This window comes from Lynx rufus, unplaced genomic scaffold (genome assembly GCF_022079265.1).
Source record: "Lynx rufus isolate CCGP_SWC_20201006 ecotype Redwood Valley unplaced genomic scaffold, mLynRuf1.p SCAF_6, whole genome shotgun sequence".
In the NCBI taxonomy this organism is placed as follows: domain Eukaryota; kingdom Metazoa; phylum Chordata; class Mammalia; order Carnivora; family Felidae; genus Lynx; species Lynx rufus.
In genome coordinates, this window is record NW_025814878.1 from 121,248,400 (window position 1) to 121,265,525 (window position 17,126).

Genomic DNA, 17,126 nt, shown 5'->3' on the forward strand with positions numbered 1-17,126 from the left:
GCTCTCTGGATGTTACTGAGCTTGTTGTAAGGCAGGATCCCTCTCAGACTCATGTGCTCCCATTCCTTTCCCTCATGATGCCATATTAGGGGACCCCCTCAACCTCTGGACAGAGCACCTGCTCACTCCCACCCACCTGCACCATCCCTCCTTCTGGCCCCGAACTCTAGTGCTCCTTCGGAGTTCAGAGCTCCGGGAAACCTACTCACACTTGTGAGACCAACACAGACCAAGCTGCATCACAGCTAATCTATTTGAACAAGACCAAAAACAAAACAAAACAAAAACAAAAACAAAAAAATGAAAAAAACCCCCACAAAAAACAATCAATAAAGCAGATTTGGACCATGTAGTATCTCCTCCTCCATACTGGAATTCTGCAGCCCATGATGACATGGGTGTGTCCCACTACCCTTCCTCTGTCCCTATTAGATAGTCAGCTCCTCTGACAGAGGCAAATCTGGTTCATCTTCATAGCTTCAAAACAACACCACTGTCTGCCTTCAATAACTGTCTATTGAAGGCGGGGGGCACCATGGTCCCCCTTGTTTGCAAAAGAATCTATGCTCTTAATTTGACCTAAAAAAGAGGGTCACAAAGCTTAAATGGTAGCATCCAAGTGCCAGCCAGTACAGATTAGTATGTAAATTCCTATACTCAAGGTCCTCAGGGCTAGAATGGGAGCCAGGTTTTCTACATTTCCCTTACAGAACATGTGTGTTTGCTTGCTAGTCTTCTACAATATGCAGTATTCCTCAAAGCTGACTTTTTTAAAAGTATATGTATTTTTAATATTTATTTTTGAGAGAGACAGAGAGAATGTGAGCAGGGGAGGGGGGAGAGAGAGAGACAGAGGGAGAGAGACACACATACACAGAATCTGAAGCAGGCTCCAGGCTCTGAACCCTCAGCACAGAGCCTGACATGGGGCTCGAACCCACGAACCACGAGATCATGACCTGAGCTGAAGTTGGATGTTTAACCAACTGATCCACCCAGGTGCCCCCAAAGTAGAGTTAAAATGACTTTTTAAAAAAGCAGAAAGACTCTCAGGAGAGAATACTTTTTATGCCTCTCTATTCAAAGATTGTTTGTAGATCGGTTGCTACGCCCCTTCTGCTGGTTGTCTAGAGACCAGAGCTGAGGTAGCAGATCGAAAGGCAATATGAGGGGGGGCAGGTTTGAGGGGAAAACAGACAAATTACAGTTGGCCACAAGGACAGAATCAGCCCTAACAAGGATAGGACATCATGCCAGCCAATATCCACACTGGCTCGACTGCAAGGAAAGAAGAACAAAGTCATCAACATTTCCATTCCTGCTCCACCACAAACAGACCATCATTGCAGTTACCAGTGAGTGAGAGAGAAACCTGGCCTCACTGAATGTAGCTTATAAAGGACTTTTTGCCATTTAATTAAGAAAACAGGATTAAGCATCCCTCTCCTGGCCATTTACTGTGATGCTCTTTCTTTCCACATGCACAGATCAGGCTCACTTAAAGATCACTTCTGGTGGGACTCAGGTATTCGCTCCAGACCTGGCATTTCTGCTCTTAAAAATAACAGATCAGGGGCTTTTTAGAAAGGGCAAACTGGTGCACGTGCTAGCTTTCACTTATTAAGCACATGCATAGATTTGCCATGGAAACCAGAAACTGGCATTAGCCAGGGTAAGTTCATGGCTCTGGGCTCAGCACAGGCTCTTATCAGAAGAGAAAATGGAGCACTTCACCACCCAGGTAACCTTTTTTTTTAAAAAAAAAGTTTATTTATTTTAAGAGAGAGAGAGTGCATGTGCACACAAGTGGGGGATGGGCAGAGAGAGAGAGAGAGACAGAGAGAGAGAGAGAGAGACAGAGAGAGAGAGAGAGAAGGAGAGAGGGAATCCTAAGCAGGCTCTGCACTGTCAGCACAGAGCCTGGTGCGGGCCTCAAACTCATGAACCGTGGGATTATAACCTGAGCCGATATCAAGAGTCAGACACTTAACTGACTGAGCCACCCAGGTACCCTCAGAAGAGAAAATGAAGCACTTGGCCACCCAGGTAACCTTTAAACAAAGTCAGAGAGATAATGTCAAAATAGCACAATGGCTTCATGTCAGTGGGTTGCTGGTGCAGTGGGCACAGCACACAGCTAGCGGTTTATCTCTCCACCACCTGTGACAGGTAATTCTGTAATATGGTAAGTATGAAAATTATCCGCAACTAGATTCCTTTACCAAAGACCCACTTTGGGACATCTAATCCCACACACTAGTCTACACTCCATGCTATCACATGAAGGATCACAGGCAACTTTCCGAAGGAGGGTCTAGGTTTGTGGAGGCCAAATTTGTCCCTTGATGGGCAAATGATTCCACAGTCTGACTTCTCACCCTTCCCTTGCTGCAAATGACATGCTGTGACTGGTGCATATGTCAGTGTTACTGTCGATATGACAATGATGAACTGTCAGTTTCTCTCCAGTAGGGTTCTCTCGGCCTTCTCCCATAGGTGGTCCAAGTCTAATTCCTTGAGACGTCCTGATGAATCTGCACCACCTTTGAGACTGCCAGGGATGACACAGACCCTCAGTCCCCACCCAGACATCCAGAACCAGCTTCCGCATTTCATCAAGATCCCCAGATCACTCACTGAGAGGCACTGGCTAAGTATCCTTCCCCAAAATGGTTACCCTCACCCATAGCAGGAGAAATGTTTTTGCCTCCCAGACACACTACCTGAGAGCTGAATAAGTAAAATAATTTTCTGACCCCTCCACTTCTGTTTTTGCTAGGAATTTTAGCACAGATTTTACTTTATTTCATCAGGTAGAAAAACGTAAGAGCAGTCCGGCTGATACATATGTATTTTAGCATTCCTGCCAGGGCAGGGGAAACACAGTGATTTGATGTAAGGACACAGGTACGACACTTGCATATAATGACCTTTTTAGCCTTGACTCACCAGAAATGCCTTCCCAACTGCCTGAAATCAACTACAGTCTGAAGGTGGCTATAAAGATGTTAAAAAAAAAAAAAGAAGCAATTATCAAAGAACCGTGGGCACTTTACACTTGCCATTAATCACATGTTCCCTTTTGGATGATGAGAAATCAGTTTTCCTGAAGTGGAAGACAGGAAGAAATACATCAGAGCATTAAAGCCTTAAGTCCTGGCATCCGGTAAAAAGGGATGGGGACGGCACATAGATGGTTTCTGCCCACAAAGGGCCTGCTCCTAGCTCTGCAAACAGGAGCACTTGGTGTAAGGGTTCACACATCTTGGAGATGCCTACAGCCACCAGGCCAGGGCCACTGGTTTTGGTCTTGAAAGTCAGAGAAACCTGCCACCAGCAGGGAATGGTATCCCCAGTCCCACTGCCTCCTCAGGACCTGGGGATCATGCAGAACAGGTCACCCAAAGGCAGGCATCCACAGACCTGAAGTGCCAGCCGGTCAGCAGCACCTGTGGGTGGCCTGGGCTGCATGCTGCATGCAATACTCCTTAGAGCCACTTGTACTGTAGGCCCAACCTAAAGTCATCTTAGCAGATTTTCACTTATGAGCGGCAAACAACTCCCACCCCCTTCATTATGTAAAACAATTAAGCGTCACAAAAAAAGATCATCTTAGGTGAGGCATCACAGGTTCAAACGTGGAGAACATGCACTCTGGCACCAGACAGGCCAGGTTTCAATCTTGTCCCCAGCACTTACAAGCTTGTGACCGTGGTTCAGTCATCTGTGAGTTCTGTCATCTGTAAAATGGGCCATTGTGAGCATTAAATAAGCATGGAGCGCCTGCATATGGAAAAAGTGATATTTTGGCTTTTTAAAGTAATAATACGGATTATTACCATATATAATAATGTAATTATTAGCAAGTCACTCTTTTGTCTCATTTGACCTCTTTATTATTATTCACCTGATCTGGTGAATTTCAGGGTAGGACTGAAGGGGCATGCCTGGCTGGCTTAGTTGGTAGAGCATGGGACTTTTCATCTTAGGATTGTGAGTTCTAGCCCCATACTGGGTATAGAGATTACTTTAAAAAACATAAATGAATGAATGAGTGAACGAATGAATGAATGAATGGATTCAGGGTAGGACTGAGTTTTGTTCTAAAAGACTGAAAAAGAGAAATAACCCACAGTGACAGTCTGCACTCTTTCTTCTCCATATACAGTAAAACCCTGGATCGTGAGAAATTTGTTCTGTGTGTGTTCCGCAAGACGAGCAAACATTTCTGATAAATTTTAATTTGATAAATGAGTAATGTTTTGCAATACGAGTAGTATGTAATGTTGAATTTCACACGATTGCAATGGAGTTAATGGTTCTTGAAATTTGCTTTGCTATACGAGTGCTTTGGATTACAAGCATCTTTCTGGAATGAATTATGCTCACAAACCAAGGTTATCCTGTATTTTATTTCACGGAGATTCTCTCAGGCCTAGCAACAATCCACCAATTAAAAACCAGAATCAAGTGATTCCAAGAAAACCACATCAAAAATCCCTACTGGTAAATTACTTTTCCCCTAATGCCTTCATGGAGAAGACTTAAAAGCTACTCTTCCAAGATTGATGTATTTTGACGATAAACAGAGGAACTGCAAAAGGTTACGAGAATTAACAGCATGTAATTAAGACTGAACTGAGGCATTTGGGCTGTAGAAGAACAGGGGATCACAACCACAGCAGTCTGATCACACAGGGGACAGGAGCAGCCCAGGGACCACGGGTGACTTCTGTTGGAGATGTGGTGTTGGGACAGGAGAGCTTCTCAGGGGCTGTAACCCTAGCAGGATGTGCTTTCAGAAGCTTTCAGATTCTTACAAATTTCCTGGAGGAAAGGAAGCGTGCTGCCCAGGTCAGTTGCTCCATGTGAGGGAGGACAAAGACCCAAGGGGAACCAGACATCAAAGTGTGTGTGGGGGTCATTAGTTGGCCCACAGCTGCTCCTTGGAAGAAGGATGTGAAGGTCAGAGTGATGGGTCAGTATGACTAGGCTACAGTCTCAGGTATTCAATCAATAGTAATTGAGGTGCTACTATCAAGGTATTTTATACCTGTGATTAAAGTCCATAATCAGTTGACCTTAAGTAAGGGAGATTATCCTAATCTTGGTGAGCCTGACCCAATCAGTAGCAAGGCCTTAGCAAACAGAGCTGAGGCTTCCCGGAGGAAAAAGAAAACATCCTGCCTGTGGACAGCAGCTTCACTCTTCGCTCAGTTCCAGCCGGTTCTTCTTGCTGGCCTGCCCTCTGGATTTCAGATCTGCCTCATGTGCCCCCACAGTTGTGTAAGCATCTTCCTTGCAGAAAATCTCTTCCTATAGATCTCCTCCTACTCCTGTTTCTCTGGTTGAGCCTTGATACAGAGGGCAGGCTTCTTGTACTGATGCAGGGTCATACAGAGCTCCCCGTGAAGCCTTGTCTCAGGAGCCGCTGGCCCAGCCGGCCACCTGGACTTCCTACAGTGCTGCCGGTGGGGATCGACACCTCCTACCTGCTTCTCTCTCCAGGCCAGCCTGGACCCGGTTCCCCAGCCTCACAGGGCACTGCCAAGCTCAAGGGGGCATCTAAGTCAAACCTGTGATGGTGGCATTGTTTCCCTCTGCACTAAGAAACACCACAATGGCTTTTATTTTTGTTTTGGGAGCACAGGGTTAGGAGAGGATGCTCTGTCCTACTGACAACCTCCCCACCTGGGATTTGAGGGTCAATCTGAAAAGGGAACAAACATCTCTCCAAGGTCCCATCCAGCTTGGAAATTCCATGATTCTACAAGAGCCACTAAGAAGCTTCATACTCAAGGGGACCAAACTTCAAACACCCTCCTGCTCGAAGTGATGGCATCAGAGCAGAAGTAGCTGAAATTAGCCATGTGGTCTGGATGGTTTTAAAGGTGCAGAGTCCCCAGGGTGGGTCCGGGTGGCTCCAGCACTCAAATCCAGCTCCACTGTGACCTCTGAACCAGAAGTGCTACAAACTCTGTGGGCAACAGGGCACCTTAAGGGGAACCTGGATAATTAGGAGGTGCTGCAGGCAGAGCCTAGAAGTTCAGGTGACAACCATGGAGGAAAGTTCTTCTAGAAAACACCCCTGAAGTTCCACCAAGAACCTCAATGTCTTCCTTGGGCTGAGACCAAAGTTTCTGCCGTCTCATTTATTCTGTGTCATAATGTTCAGCCTGATGGGTTTTAAAAGCCTATGGTTTAGCTGGTATTCAATGCCAAACAATAACTTTAGATACTCCTTGCTTATATAATTTAATTAGAAAAAAAAGATGCCCTGTTCAGATAAAGCAGTCTTCGTGGATATGTGCACTCAGCAGCAGGTGCACCTGACCTCCTGCTCAGGCCCCCTTGGGTGAGTGATGTGGTGTTGGACCAGGGCCATGCTCCGTGTGTGGAGAAGCTTCCAGCCAAGGAGCACTAGGGGAGAGATGAGGGTCTATGATGGCATTAGCTGGGAGAGCTCGTCTCTGCGTCAGTGTCTAAGGTATTTGCCAGCCAGAAGTATTCTGTCCCCACCTTCCAACCCCTGTCAGCACACTTACCTAACTGCTGACTGGATTTGGGAATTACAATATTTGATTTAAAAACAATCACTTTGGAACCAGGCTTAAAAAGACATGTCCCATCCTTCTAGAATATGTAAGTGAAAAAACCACGGGCCTTTTCTTTCTTAAAATACATATTCCAAAAGCTCTGTGCATGTTTGCTGAAATCTACATTTTCTTGGGATTGCTAAATGCTCCCAGCTCTCCTACAATGAGTCTCTGGGATTTTTCTGGATCAGAGTTGGCAATTAGTGAAGGAATCTGTGCAGTTGACTGATCATATTTACACCAGAGAATAAGGAAGTGTGCTCTGCAGGGGGAGCTTAGTAGAGGCTCAGGTATAGGTGACAGTGGGGGTTAAATTCCTCCTGCCTCCTCCAGGCCTGGTGAAGTCACTCAACCTCTCTGTGCTCCTGTTTCGTCATCTATACAGCAGATAATAATAGGACCTGGCTCACACTGGCGCATACCTATCTGGTATAGAAGGCTTCCTACTTACTGTTGTCCTTACAGACCTCAGGCCACTGCTGCAACGGTCTGGGTGGGCTCAGGTCGCTAAGAGACTAACTCCAGTGAATGAAGTTCTTCCACCAGGGGCCTAAACTATCCTGTGTTTTAGGCAAAATTTGGACAGAACTGACTGAAACGATGTGATATGATGTACAAGCCCCATAATAGGATTCTTATTTTTTAATAGTCTCTGCTATCCAGGGAAAGCTGACAAAGCTCCTTGGAAAGAAGAAGAGTATCTTCTGGGGGCAGCTGGGTGGCTCAGTTGGTTAAGCCTGTGACTTTGGCTCAGGTCATGGTCTCAGGGTTCGTGAGTTCAAGCCCTGCATCAGGTGAGCTCAAGCCCCTCATGGGATTCTCTCTCTCCCTCTCTCTCTGCCCTTTGTGGGATTCTCTCTGTCTCTCTCCCTGTCTCTGCCCTTTGCTCACTTGTACTCTCTCTTTCTCAAAAAAATATAAAAATTAAAAAAAATAATTATATATAAAAAAAGAAAAGAGTCTCTTCTGGGAAGGGCCTTCACCCCACCTGAGGTTGTGAGGCATGGTGGGGGAGGGAGAAGCCTGAGATCCCTCTCTTCCTGCCATCCACGTCCCCCTTGTGGTCCTTCATTCTAACCATGAAGCCCAGGCCCAGGCCCGCTCCTGCCTCCCTGATTAATTCATACACGAGTTTCTAAGGAAGGGAGCAGAGACAGCTGCACTGGGGATAGGCCTGTGAGCATATAAAAGCACACACTCCTCCTCACGGGTTCGGCAAGGGGTGAGCACACTTCTGTTGCACACCCTGCTTTATGAGAAACTTTGGCCTTTGCAGCTTCCCTGGCTGCACTGTCCCAGGTTATTCTCACTGGATCTGAGACACCTGTCCACACAGGATGAGCCAGCACAAGTTTAGGGAGGAGAGGGGGGCGAGACCTGTTCAGGAAAGGGCAGCGTCTTCCCCAAACCATATCCAAGCACCAAAATTAACCACGATTCCCGGAATGGCCCAGGGAATGAGACACCTATGGAAACAGCACACTCTGACTGGCGGCCCTGCAAGGGGGCAAGCCCACATAAAGACTGACCACACTATACAGCCCCATGCAAGAACGCATGCCATTCTCAGAGGCCACTTGACCAAAGTCACGGTCCTTTCAAAGGGAGCCCACTCTCCCTCTCCTCTGCCAACCCTCCTCTGTTATCAATCAAATGGCTCAGAAGCGCACTCACTGCAGCCACTGGAGAAAAACTGCCCAGTGGGAGGAGGCCCTGCTCGCTCAGTGGTGTCCTCCCACCTCATCTGGGAGACCAGGCATTGGCAACACCACCCGCCTCACCCGGGTACTGGCTTCCTCCAGCCTGGCTCACTCGGCTCAGCCTCATGGCTGCCGCTGCCCACCCAGCGGCCACCGGAGCCCCCTCCAAGCAGCCCCCGAGCCACTGTGGGCTCCCCCTTCCTTCTCCCTTCCCAGCAAGAAGAATTCCTTCCAATCTCTCACTGGCCTCTGGTCTCCCAACGCCTGTGAGCCTCTCTCCTCCTCACTGCACTCAACCTCTCCTTCTGGCCACTCACCCACCGGGCCTGGAAGTGAATGTGTCACTCAGTAATTACGGCCCTGGCCGAGGACACAGGGCCCCCCAGGATCCTGCAAAACAGACCTCTGCACATGTGATTGTGGAATTCCTTATTATAGAAGAGGGCCTGAAATTGCCAGTCATGTCGACTCAAATAGCATTTGAGGGTATGGCTGTAAAAGGTTGCTATTATCAGAACAGCTCTGAATCTTCCCTGTGGAAAACTCCCTTTTCCTCTTCATTTAGGACCTGCTGTCATGAAGGAATGCTCAGAAGAGTCCGAGAGGCTGCCTTCTCCACTTAGTGAAAGGGAAAATAAAAAGCACAGAAATTGACATATTTCTTACAAATCACATTCTACTGTCTGCCAGACATGTGGACAGAGGCATTTAAAGCTCGGATGTAGAAGTACTGAATTAATTACCAGTCCAGTAACCTAGTATAATGTCTCCACTGCTGGCCTGAGTAACAACTCCCACTCACTGGGGGCCAAACACTTTGGTAGGCATTTTTCACACATTAAACTCACTTAACCTGCATGACGACTCTATGATATAAATATTGTTTTTAATGCTCATTTTACACAAGAGGACCTTGAAGCTCAGGGTGGTTAAGTGACTCATCCAAGATCACAGAGCTAAGGGAGAAATGACGCAGGAATTGAAGCCAGGTCCCCCCTGTGCATCTCCAGCCCTCTGCTACAGGCAGGTGCTGTTTTCAAACAGAACCCCTGGTGTGTATGGCCTCTGTGCTGTGTCCTGCCAGAGTCTAAGCTCTGTGAGGGCCAAGGCTTCTTCAGCTTTGCTCACTGCCCTCCCCCAGAGCCTGGGACAGTGCCTGGCACACAGCAGGGGCTCGGATATCTGCATGATGCAAAGCTGCATCATGGACTCTTCCTGTCTAGATTTGTCACTTTTTTGTTCCTCCTTTCTTAGATTTCTATGATGGAATCAGTTATGGTGGCTGAGATCAGTCAGTAAATCTGCAGAAGCTAGTCTTACATGTGCATGCAGTCACATGCTGATCAAAATTTGAGAGAAATATTAACCATAAAACCCAGCTACCCAATTATGAACTGTAAAAAGTTCAGTTTCCTTTCCAGATAATAAATTATTTCAATTACTTTATGTTTTTTTAAAATAACAGTACAATTACTCAAAATGAGGCATGGGGGTTTAAATGCTTAGGAATGTTTCTGCTCAGAAACACTGTTTAAAAAACAGTGACTGATGGGGGTGCCTGGGTGGCTCAGTTGGTTAAGCACCAGACTCTCGATTTCGGCTCAGGTCAGGATCTCACGATTTGTGGGATTAAGCTTCGCATTAGGCTCTGTGCTGACACAGTCGAGCCTTCTTGGGATTTTCTCTCTGCTTCTCCCTCATGCTCTCTCTCTCAAAATACATAAACATTAAAAAAAAACAAAACAAAAACAGTGATGCCTGACATCCAGCAGTACATGCTGAAGAATTTAAATTAATACCACTTTTTTGGTTTCCTGGTATTTAATAAGAGAAGAAAAATCCAAGGAGAGAAATGACTTCAAACCCCAAAACAGCCTCAAGTCCACTGAAATCCCTGCAGTTCAGATCTGTGGATCATTCAAGCTGAGTGAAAGCACAGAGGCAGAGAGTGGTGATTTTAGAAATCATCATCCTTTAAAATTCCACACTTTAGGACTTCCACACTTTACAAATTATCATCCAGGTTTTCCAGCTGGCAGTTCCAAAGTAACAATCCTCACTCTTCCTTTTCTCTGGTACTGTCCATGCTTTGGATTAAAACCACACTTATGAACTGATCACGTTTGCATAATTAGATTATGAATATGAACAAATGGAAACCTCCCAGGCTTTGCTATTTGAAACAAGTGTGGCCAAACAGAACAGTCCTAAATTACTTACAGCTCTGACTTCAAGCGGCATGCACTTGGCTCCCCAGATGTCCGAGGGCAATGACTGGTGATATTGTCGTTATTTTATGAGACTGGCAAGCAACCAGGAGTTTCAGGGTTGGGTTCACAGTAAATGGAATATATCTCAGTACGAGTTCATAGTATCATTACTTGTAACATGTAGTAAGAGAAAGTGCATTTCACTCTGTGGAGTAATTTTCCTAAATAGGCAAGAATTATTAGTAACTTAGTCTTTCTAAATAAGGCCTTTCTTTTGTATTTTCTTAGCTTCCCATCTTCTCTTGTTTCTGAAAGAACTTTTGTAAGTTCACAAATACACAAAGAGAGAATAGGATAATCAATCTCCATATACCATCTGCTAAGATCAGCAATGATCAATATTTTGCTTCTCTTGGTTCTTCTGCTCTTTTCTCTTTTAGTCCCATATTTTAAATCAAATGCTTGAAATTATGTCATTTCACTTCTAAAGACTAATGTATGTCTCTTTAAAAAAGGACATTTTCTTACATAAAGACAATACTGTCATCATATTGGAAAAAATCAATAATAATTCTTTGATATTATTTCCTCTCCAGTTCGTGTTCAAAATATTCAGTTGCCTCAAAAATGTCCCTATGTGGGTGTACTTTTTAAAAATCAGGTCCGAGTAAGATCTATATGTGGCATATCTCTTAGGTCTCCTTCAAGCTAGAAAAGCCCCTCCCCATCTCCTTCTCCGTGATGGCCCGGTTCCGCTGGAGAAGCCAGAGGGGTTCTGGTTTTATGGGATTACTTTCCCATGGTTCCTTATCCCTAAACTGGAAGCTAGACCAAAAGATCTCACTGGACTCAAGTTCAACATTTTTGGTAAGAAAGATTCCTCGGTGGGTTTGCACTTCACCTCACAGCACCCAGGGGCTCGCCTGCTTCAGACGATGTGAAGATTAATCACCTGATTCCAGTGGTGGCCTCTCAGCCTCCTGTCCTGGATTCATTTACCAACATTCTCATTACTGGTTTTGGCATCCTCTGATGATCAATGCCCGTTATCAATTATGTCATTAGGGGGTACAAAATCGTGATGTGACTTTCTAATTCCATCATTCATTGTGCATTTTTTTTCACCTTGAACTATTTTGTAAAGGACTTTTATTCACCAACGAGGTCTATTTCTTCACCCAGAAATATAGTTAATTCAGAAGAGGCAGCAGTATATAATCATGATCACTCTGGGTGATGGATAATTTCACCCGTCATGTCACCCTCCCACTGCACTCAGAGCAAAACAACGCCTTTCACAATAACTCAAGACCTCATGTGATCTCCACCCCTCCCTCACCCCTCAGACCTCCTCATCTGCAACCTTCCCCCTCCATCATGCCACTTTGGCTACATTGGCCTTTTGCTGCACTTCTGTCTGTCCCCTGTGCTTGGAGCACCCTCCCTAGAGTCACAGCGGTCTGTCCTCCCTTCCTTTGGGTCTGTGTCCAAGCGTCACCTCATCAGGGAAGCTTTCTGCCTGACCAGCTTATACCGAATAGCAATCCTTACTCCCCCAGTTCTCCTTGATGACTTATCACGCGGGTGAGAGTGTCTATAAAAAGGCTGGTTCTCAAATGTGGACCCAGACCAGCAGCATCAGCATCACTTGGGACCATGATGGACACACAAATTTTAGGGCCTTTCTCCAGACGACTGAGCAAATCAGAATTTGGGGTTGAGTCCAGCAATCTGTGTTAACAAACCCTGTAGTGATTCTGCTAACTTTAAGAACTCTTGTAGTGGACTTTACAAATATTATATCATTTTATCCTCCTAATCAGCCTATGAGGTAGGTACTATTTTATCATTCTATTTTCAAGGTGACAAAACACAGATTTCTGGGTCCCACGTCTGGGGATTTGGATTCAGGGTCCCAGTATCTACATTTCTATAAATTCCCAGGTATTACAGATGCTACAGGTTCAGGGACCACACTTTGCAAGCCAGTGCTCTGAACAATGTAGGCAAAGTTTTATACACCTCAAGCCTGAGATCTCACAACTGACTCTTCCTTTGCAGCATTAGCATATTAAAACAGGGGCACCTGGGTGGCTCAGTTGGTTAAGTGGCCAACTCTTGATTTCAGCTCAGGTCATGATTTCACAGTTTGTGAGTTCAAGCCCTGCATTAGATAGTGTGGAGCCTGCTTGAGATTCTCTGTCTCTCTCTTAGTCTCTCTCTGTCCCTCTCTCTTTCTGTCCCTCCCCGACTCATGCTCTATTTCTCTCTTCCTCAAAAATAAATAAATAAATAAACATTAAAAAAAATAAAACAAAACAAAGCTACCTTACAACTTATAATACTTGTTGGCCCACTGGCTGTGGCAAGACTGGATGCTTGCTTTTTTCCTATCACCAGACGTGATTTATTTTCCCTATTGAAGAAAATAGTTCTTCCAATGCCCAAAGGGCAAGGCAGGCAGAGGCACAAAAGACCTGGTGTTGCAAAGAAATTCAACTCTTAGTCTATTTCAGATGAAAGGAAACTCAGAGAACACCCACCAGTGCTGCTGGAGTCAAATGCCAGGCAGATAAGAAACGTGCGAAACTGACCTGGCATGGGGGGGTGGGGCCTGTGGCAAATCACCCAGTGCTCACCCATTTAAAGGCCTTTAAATTCAATTAGAAAATAAAACACTGTCTGGGTCACACAAAACATACCTAGGGTCAGGGTCTGGCCACTCACTGGCAGCCTGCAGCCACTGAACCTCACCCAAACTGCTCGTTTTATTCAAGGGGAAAGTAAGGTCACAGAGTTAGCTGGTAGCAAAAGCAAACATGAATTCCAAGCCGGGGACTCTCTGGGCTTTACTGCCTCGCTTCTGGAGAATACAAGTCACTTGGATTGCTTCTGGTTTATTTTTAAATGGAGATTACAATAAAAACAAAAATTAAACTTGACGTGCCACACGGCAGTTAAAATTAGCTCTCTCCCCCTCCACCAAACTGGAAAACCCCCTTGTACTCAATTCAACCTAAGAACATCAACCAACTAAACAAAGGGTCAGATCAGGCCAGCAACTGGGAAGGGATTTTCAAGAACTAGATCTGTGGTGAGGGGATATACTGGCCAGAAGGAGTAACAAGTGGTTTTCCTCCCAAACCAAGTGCAGTATTCTTAGCAGAAGTGAGTGTGAGATGTTCTAAGATGTTCTGAGATGTTCTAAGTTCCACTGCCATCTTGCCCCAGGGCCATCTTGTTTGTTTTGTTTTGTTGTTGTTGTTGTTCTTCTTCTTTTTTAAGTTTATTTATTTTGAGAGAAAGAGAGAGAGCACTAGCACGGTAGGTCGGGCAAAGAGAAGGAGAAAGTATCCCAAGCAGGCTCTGCACCGACAACGCAGAGCCCAGTGCGAGACTTGAACTCAAGAACTGTGAGATCATGACCTGAGCTGCAACCGAGAGTCGGACGCTTAACTGACTGAGCCACCCAGGCACCCCTGCCATCTTGTTTCTGACAGTTTGCTCTACTTGGTGTTTGACTCTGAATTTCTCATATGTGGGTTGAGGGAGGGGAGGTGAGGAATTTGACACTACAGAGCACTAGTTCTTGGCCAAGTCCGGCCTGGGAAATTGTGAGACAACGCCTCCTCTGTGGCAAAGCCTCTCGTCCCAAGAGGGAACAAAGCCTCACAGGGCACGGCTCTGAGGTCCAATCTAGGGAACTCCAAAGGTCACACGGTGTTCATCACACCCATGTCCTGCTGCATGCACAGTGTGGGCTCAGTTAATAGATGCTGAGTAACATCTTTATAAGCTTCAAGTAACAGAATACTCCTCAGCTTAAATCCCCCACCAGTTTGCCAAACTCTTCCACAGCCAGACTCAAGTTTACTCCACTGGGTATTGCCCTACAGTGACCCCAATTACAGTGGTGTGGCCTCGAGGCAACCATTCATCTTCTTAAACCTTAGTCAGGGGCCTCGCCTTTCCAGGGAGTGTGTGCTTCTTCTCTCCTGGAAGTCAGGTGCTTGTCTCTCCTGGGGGGGACTCTGTCTGTCCCTCCAGCTCTAGGACGTAGGAGATTATAACACAGCAGACTCCAAGCCGGCCCCTGGGGGAGCACTATGTTCAAGTGCTGCTCTGCCGTCTCCTACAGGTGGCTCTTGGAAGCTATGGAGAATGCACACACAGAGATGTGCAAGTCACTCAACTCGGCAGATGGCAAATGCTCCCAGAATGTCCTCCTGGTCATCCACTCCAGGCGGTTGGAGGCAGAAGACAGAGTCTTCATGGCACGTTTCCTCTGCTACCCACATTGTTTCTCACTTGGACTGCTACAATAGCTTCTCAAGAAGGTTCTCCCCTAAATTTGTCTGAGAGTGCTGACAGACTACTGACCCTAAAGCATGGCTCCGTTATATTTCACTATTACTGAAAATGCCCAGTCAAGTCCAAATTCTGAGCGTGCTGTTGACAGTTCTCTCTGATTTCGCCTTCCTGGCCCATTTCTCTCTCATTCTCTGCTCTCCCTGCATAACTCAATGTGCCGGGCAAATCAGGCCATTCCAAGCCTTAACACTGTGCCCTCCACCCTTGCCCTTCCCAGCTGCCATGGCTCTGTCTACCCACCTTCTAAGGCCCAGCTGTCTCTGCACCTTCCCTGACGGCCAAGCCAGATGCAATCTCTTCCTTCTGGACCCCAGAGCACTCGGCCAGTGCATTCTAGCAGCTCTTACACAGCCTTCCCCTTGTGCGGACACAGGATCCTTGAGAAGGAGGATGCATGCTTGCCCCTCTCTGCGTCCTCCATCATATCTAGCGTTGCATTCAGCACCTGCCAGATGCTCAGTAAGTGTCTGCTGACTTAAAACACAGGAATGAGAGAGGCACAATTTTCTACAGGAGCCAGAGAATCTGGTAAACTAAGGACTGTAGCTTTTTATTAAGAAGCACACTGACGTGAGGGCATGAGGATCCATCATGAGTAGAGCCTGGGAGGGCTCTTTGCACCAAATACAGATGTGATGAGCTTCTCAAAGCTGTTCTACAACAGAAGAGCTTGCAGGCCTATTTGTTAGAGAATCTCCCCCTCCTCCACTAGGGCTTCCGATGGATATTTACTGAGCTCCTACGGTGGTGCTGGGGGTGGGGGGACACACGTACCATTTACAGAGGGCTTCTATGTGCCAGTCACTGTGCATGGCACCTTGTATTTTTTTTTTCTTTGTATTCTTGCAGGGAAACTCGAAAGTGTGTGATTATGATCTGTTTTGTGCCAATGAATGAACAGGCTGCGACAGGCTCAGTAATGCACACAGATTCATGCACGGTGGGGTGGGGTACTATACACACATCTTGTTTAAATTTCATCTGCACAGCCCCCCTCTTAGGTAGGTGTTAATATTCTTTTCTTTTTTTTCATGTTTATTTATTTTTGAGAGAGAGAGAGACTGCATGTGAGTGAGCGGGGGAGGGGCAGAGAGAGAGGGAGACAGAGAATCAAAAGCAGTCTCCAGGCTCTGAGCTGCCAGTACAGAGCCTAACGTGGGGCTCGAACCCACAAACAGTAAGATCATGACCTGAGCTGAAGTCAGATGCTTAACAGACTAGCCACCCAGGTGCCCCTAGGTGTTAACATTCTTATGTGAGGCTCAGCAAAGTTACTTGACTGGCTCACAAACACACAGCTGGTGAAGGGAAGGGGCAGATTTGAAGCCCAGGTCTCTGTGGAGTCCCAGTGGAATGGTAATAGGAGAGGAAGGCACAGGACTCGGGTCAGTATTCCCTGTGTGCTGGTGTGCACGCGCTCTACAAAGGGTGTAGACAGCCAGAGTGGGAGAAAGGCCCAGCGAGGCCCCAGGCTCGGCTCTGCCTCAGTGACCCTCGAGCACTCCCCTGGGTACTTAGTTTTCTCATTTGTAAAAGGAACGTTGGAGATCTGAGTTTGCCACTCCAAGATATGCCACTTTGGTGGAAAAACTGCTTTGAGCTGAAGGCAGCTGAGAAACATCAGATATAGAAAAGCTTCTCGGCCTTCCTTTTTTTTTTTTTTTTTTAAGTAAAATTTATTTATTATTTTTGAGCAAGAGAGAGAGAGAAAGAGAGCACACAAGCAGGGAAAGGGCAGAGAGAGAGGGAGACACAGAATTGGAAGCAGGCTCCAGGCTCCCAGTTGTCAACACAGAGCCCGACATGGGGCTCAAAGCCACGAACTGCGAGATCATGACCTGGGCCGAAGTAGGACACTCAACCCACTGAGCCACCCAGGTGTCCCTGCCCTCCTCCTTTCTGCCTAAAGCAGGGCAATACATTTGCTTTTCTGAAGGTGTCCCCCTTTCCCTTTCCTGTTCCAGGATGAGGAAACGAGATGACTCTTGTCACTGGAGATGTCACCAACTAGAGTCCTCATAACACAACTGTCTGAAGTTGCCCTTATCTCCCATTGCTTTCCCCCACATAGTTACATCTCCACAACTGACCAATCTTAGAAATCTAAACCCTTTTTCTTTTGCAGGTAACCTCTCCATCTCCATATATTATTGCTATTATCGCCCCTTGTTAAAATTATATATAACCTCTCAGAGCTAATGCTTCTTTGGGTTTTCACTTTATTTTCTGTGAGACCTTATGTACACACA

The 17,126-nt window shown here is 46.2% G+C and overlaps 1 protein-coding gene across 3 annotated transcripts in view; it reads right to left on the reverse strand.

The window, feature by feature from the left end:
- The window catches only part of SLC22A23 (solute carrier family 22 member 23), a 182,385-nt gene that overhangs the window by 51,676 nt on the left and 113,583 nt on the right, over window positions 1–17,126 (reverse strand). The window lies entirely within an intron of this gene.